Source organism: Glandiceps talaboti, chromosome 2 (assembly GCF_964340395.1).
Source record: "Glandiceps talaboti chromosome 2, keGlaTala1.1, whole genome shotgun sequence".
NCBI classification, from domain to species: domain Eukaryota; kingdom Metazoa; phylum Hemichordata; class Enteropneusta; family Spengelidae; genus Glandiceps; species Glandiceps talaboti.
In genome coordinates this window covers 27,680,853-27,687,144 of record NC_135550.1, presented here as the reverse complement: position 1 = coordinate 27,687,144, position 6,292 = coordinate 27,680,853, and positions in this window count along the sequence as shown.

The following is a 6,292-nucleotide window of genomic DNA, read 5'->3' as shown; positions in this document are numbered from 1 at the left end:
TCGAAGACAAAATGTGACTATTTGAAACTCTCCATTTCTATTGTTTCAACTCTATTGTCCAAGTATGAATATGTAATGTGTCTAAGTTGCGCAGAGAAGTGGTGCTTGTTGCTGGCCAATTAACAAACGACACACAGACACATTTCAGTGTATAGCCGTAAACATTGCAACATGTTTTTTTTTTGTCCGAGTGGTTGTACTATTTTTACTCTCTCGGGCTATTTCACTAATTCTTACATCCTATATTTACACATAGACAGTCTGAGAAACAGAACTCGGGACAGACAGGAAAATTCACAAACAAATAAACAAACACCGTCCTTTTGAAATCGGAGACACTGCCTCAGGAGGTATTTATTGGTTAAAAAACCCTGACGATTGATGGCTCAAGAACTGTTATCTGTTTGTGTCGTGTGTTGTAGTTTATGCTAACTACTGAAAGTTAAGTATACTTATATCTGCAGCTCATAGATTATAAATTTGCAAAAAGTCAGTGCGAGCAAAACGGATAGGTGGTCGTGAATAACTTAAAGAATGAAAGGAAATAAGTAAACAAAATTGAAAGTTGACCATGCACATACTGTGTATTTGCAGTTTCACCCAACTCTGATTTCAACCCTGAGTTGGTGAAACTCTACGGAAACAGAGATAACGGTATTATTTTATGACTATATTATGCTCGGGGGGGGGGGGGGCATTTGGTGGATCTTTTAGTATATATGAAAACAGAACAAGCAACTGAAATACGTGTCATTAAGGATTCCACATTATATATATATATATATATATATATATATATATATATATATATATATATATATATATATATATATATATATATATATATATATATATATATATATATGGACATAAAAATGTCCACTATATGTCGCTGTAGACGATGTAATACTAATGGAGTATATACTTCCATGTAGTTGGAAACACCCATCGAAGATTACCTCTGTATTGTGTGGTTTCATGTGGCACACTATTTTATCTGCTAAACCCTTCGCGAATACTATCATGGAACTTTAGTACAAATATGACTATTTGGACAATATTATGTTTGCTCAAACGTGTGCATATCAATATACGTGTATCACATTTGTGCTAGGTTAAAACATTTACCAGAGTTTGTGAAAGAAATAGTCCTGGGTAGATGCAGGCTATAAGATGGACGAGACTGGAAAATAAATGTACACCCCCATAGACACCCCCCCCCCCACACACACACATCGCATAACGTTGAATTGTAATCAGCCATACCTGACCAATAAGAATGAGATGGGTTGTAATGCTGTGTAAGTTCCAAGAAAATGTCATGTGATAGAATGTTTGAGTCACTGATAATATAGGATGTACTCATTTTGAACGGAAATCGAATTTATCCTAGGTTGGGATTCATGTAGTGCAACCGTCACTATCAACGGTCTTTAAAGTTTCACCGGGGCAACACCGTGTGTTGTTTAATCGCTAATAGATTCCGGCCGCCGGCAATGTCTCTCCGTGATCTTTCAGAAGACATACACGTCTCATATATAGCTAACTCCATCACCACGATGGTCCCTGTCGGATGTCACTCGATTATTGTACCAATTAACCTCCATAAAACCTATGATCGTTGCTGCTCTGTTGTAAAATATAAGAGCTGGTGAACACACAGACCCAGCATGCCAAACAATCATGTCAGCGGGTAGGGTTCAGTAGTTATGAGCAGTGCTAAAAGCACAGATAATTCACGTCCATTTGTTTTTTATTCGAGTCTGTCTGATCGTTATTACTACCGCACAAAGAAACTCACTTTACAAGGTTTATAAGTTACTATGAGCGTCAATTTCTGTAGTTACATTTTATTTCCGAATCCATTGTTCCTTTACAAAGGGATTTGATCTGTATGTTTGATTCCATTAAGATAACCTGTCCAGGTAAAAACCGTATGACGCCCAACTTACAATTTCCATGAAACTCTAATGCTGCGATGTCGACCTGTAATTTATAATGTTGATTCGGTGCCCGAAGCGCGTAGCTTGTCACGATAACTGTGTTACAACCTTTAGGCAAAGTTTCTATAGAATTTGCTAATAATAGTCAGTTAACATGTTGATAATTTACTGTCTTAATGTACTAATAGTCAACCAACCATTGCTGAGATTTTTGTTTTGTTATTCTGTGTACGGACTCGGAGAACACGACCTTAAAATCCAGTGAAACCGAAACAGGTCCAATAATATGTATGCGTATATAGGTAGCTTATACATGTGAATATGGAAAAATTATTTTGAAGTTTGATAGAGTTATAGAGTATATCGCATAAAGTGTCCAAAATATTGGCCAGCGGTAAAAAGAATGCAATATTTGGCAATTGTAATGTCATTTGACTATTCTCATAATTAATGGGACAACTTTACAGAAAATAAGCTAACCTTTCATTACTGTCATCCAAAGTTGACATTCCGTCAGTCGTTTTCCCTCCAGCTGTCATTTTCGGATTGTAACGTCAATTTTTTCCTTGTATCCTTTTGACCGCACAGTATGATTTTTCCTCAATTATCTTAGTTTTGTAACTTGAAAGATGAAATCGCGACGCACCTTTCCCGTGTTCAGCTCATTTGTTCCTACCTTACCCTATCAACTTTTCCCATTTCCCCATGAGGACAGGATATCTGGTAACTCTATTATTGTCTGCATGTCGTCCATTTCTGATAAATATACGTGATGTGATGTGAGACGGGAGACAATAATTGACCCCAGAGATCTCTAAAGTGCATCGCTATTTGATGTGCTTGTACATTTTGGTATGATAACAGGTGGTAGAGAATTTGTACACTTTTCAAAGTTGTGTTTGATAAGTGATGTTGTCAAGAATTGCCGACTTCGAGTTTATCATCCTACCTGATTATCGGTGTAACTGACAAAACTATGCCGATTTCATCCATGAACAAACACCCATTGACGTCACCTTTATCAATTGTGATTGTTACCCTACCGGTTGGCATATGAGCAAAGAGATAACGACGATAACCAACATCCCCTATGAGTATCATGCACGTGATATGGCAGTACAAGAGGAATTTAGCAGTTTTTAGGACTACCACTAACTGAATGGTGGTGAATAGAAGAGGTTTCTAGATGAAATTAATAAAGAAATAAACACGATGAAATATTATTTCAACATCGTGCAGTAGTACTACAGTGATGTATTATCAAGTAGGAACAAGTCTGAGTTCTAACTAAAGCTACAATATCATTACTTATTCCAAGATTTACTTGCACTTTTACGCGGAATCCCAGCTCCAGTACAGAATACATATTTTCCATCAAATTGACATTATTTATTATTGCGACATATGGTACAATTCATTGAGCGCTCCGCCCTGGGCTACAATACTATGTAGAACTTTATTTCAACCTAATGCTTATTTGCCATTCAGCCCTACGGCCCAGGTAGATTCGTCTTTGATAGATAGATCGATGCCACCCGGACAGACACAACAATATTACTGCCCACGATAAGGCTAGCATCAAATACAGAGACACTTTCTTAAAACCACGGGAGAAAATAAATCTACAGCAATGGAAGGAATTTGGTTCATTTTTTGATAAACCTTATCGTTATTTAACGAGAAGCGGGTCAGGTTATAAATACTGAGGTACGGTGTGTCCATGACGAAATGGGTTGGGCAGCTCTTTTTGCCCGTGTCTATACATACAAAAAAAAACGCTTTTAAAAACACACAGAAATTATTGTTTTTCTCCTATTCAAATACATGTATTCTTTGCTATTCTTGAACATTCTCGCAAACCAGAGTTATTATTTCTACCACTACACTTCGAAATAAAAGTAGGGACCGGCTTGTTAAGAACGGTGCCGTAAAACGGTCGTGGTTTGCGACGAAGTTCTTGAAATCTTTTTACTTAATATTCTTCAAGTGTGGAACAATGGTATCGAAATCGAAGTCACCTGCCTTCGTCTAAGAAAACTGACACGTATACGCAAATATCATAATTGCACACAAATGAGTGAAGAACAAATAGTTTAAAATGATTAGATAAGATTTCATTTTGATAATACTAAACAAGACTATTAATACTGTCGTCTATCAGGCTTACACCCCACAAAATGCGATAACACTATTTGAGATTCCAACTACCAACATCAACAATGGCAACGGAATGAAGAGTACATAGTATGAATATCAAATTTTATAATTATGAAACCCGATAAGAGATTCAGAACGAGACAACACAAACAACGTAAATTTAAAATGACAGACGGGACTGAAGGCTAGAATGCTATCATAGAGACAAACGAGAGTCGCTAGGGCCATATACATATTACAACTTTTTTTTTGAAATGGTGATCCCCAGAACACGCGACGTGGACCACAAGGAGTACTATGACCATCTTAAATAACATATTATAATTTCCATAGAAACAAAGACGGGGCGATACAGTAAACTATTTACATTTATGATGTTATGATACAATCTATCTTGATCAAATGTAAGCACATTTTGACAGAGTGCACGTCCCCTCGATGCTAATGTTTGTCATCGCTATTACTTCAAAGACCGTGGGGCTGACCTCATATTAGGCGTTTGACCGAAAATACATAAATATCTCCGTTGACTAAATATACGCGGCGGCAATGCAAATAGTAGAACGATAATACAAACACGTACCACTTTCCAGGCCACTGATGGTATCTTATCATTTCATTCTTCTTACACTTTTTGTTGTGGGTTTTAGTTGGAAATTTTAACCGGCCGATGGAAAATAGTCAGTGGGATGCAAACTTTGGCCGCTTTGGTGTTATCAGGAGATCCTATGGTTCGGAACGTCAGTCGCTTTAATGTGAATTGTTCCTTTGCTTAAGGTGCACAAATATGAGTTAGTGCAGTGAGTTTCAAAATATATATACTTTTTTCAGGCCTTCTAACTCCAACCAGAGTATTTCTACTGATTAGAGGTTGACAAATGACAGATAATAGAAAACAGGGTGGTAAGGAAGCAAGACGACCACGATTTATGAGTTCATGTCAATTTCCCATTAAAATTAACCTATCTACGATAAACAGTACAAAATGTATCATTACCACACCACGTACTGTCTAAATACACTTTATTGTTCAATTAACTTTTGTCAATTTTCATGGTTTTTTAAATATATATTTTAATTCTCCTGATATGTGACATTGGTGACATGGACGAAACACCTGTTTTACTTGATTTTCAACCACACGCGAATTACCTCTGCGTGAAAAGTGAGAAGGTGACAGTAGTATTTCCCTTGGCGACTTTAAAGAAATCAGCCCAATGTTTGGTTAGTTTGGGATGATAAATCTACATTCGTGAGTATATCATATTGACGCAAGCATACAATAATATCCGAGCGTTGGCCGACATGCTCTGTCCTCTGAAACTCCGAAGTCCGGGATACCGTGTGTTACCTCTCCGACGCTCGGTGATATCGTTCTCTGAGCAAAACTGTAGGAGAATAGAATTGATAGCAAACAGACGAAGGGATTTGCAGGAGAAGTCACTTTTAATCTTCATTTTAATTGGCAGTTTTATGTTATAATCAGTAGATGTGTTCTGTAAGAAATGGCAGGAAAAAACACGAGATTTAAAATCAAAAGATCGGAAAACCTTTGGATAAATCACACTATAGTGAACAGTTGGCAATAAATATCGCGAGGAAAATAAACCGATTCAGATTTATTCTTGAGATATTATATCTGAAGAGACAGTTATTTTAGAAACCACAGACAGGACATGAATGCGACAGTTTGTACTTGTTATGTGGGACTAATTAACTTCTACAGAAGTATGAACAGAGTATAGAAAACCACGTCAAATCCAAGGGAGTGCCGCAGCTCTGTTAACGGACGAAAATAACGAAATAAAGGAAACAGGTAGCCAAGGAAGTTTTAAAGAAATAAAGAAGGCAGTAAATAAAGATAGAAAGAAGAAAGCGAGGAGGGAAAGAACGAAAGAATTTAAAATATCGAGACTGCAATGTATTTCTCAGCCATAATACGTATTGCATTCAACCTATGTTTAAGTAACGATCTTGTATATTCCGTTTAACTACCCATATCTTTGTGCTGTGACGAATCGTCGATGTTAATATCACCATTTTTGTTGTTGAAATGTTTGGTCATTAACAACACTAACACAACGTCCAGCTACATTTTTTTGGTATGTTATCCCTCATATTTGTGTGCATATTTTCTTATCTCTGACCTCTAACAGAAAACGAACTCGGCGAATCCAGGGTGTTTTTTATGA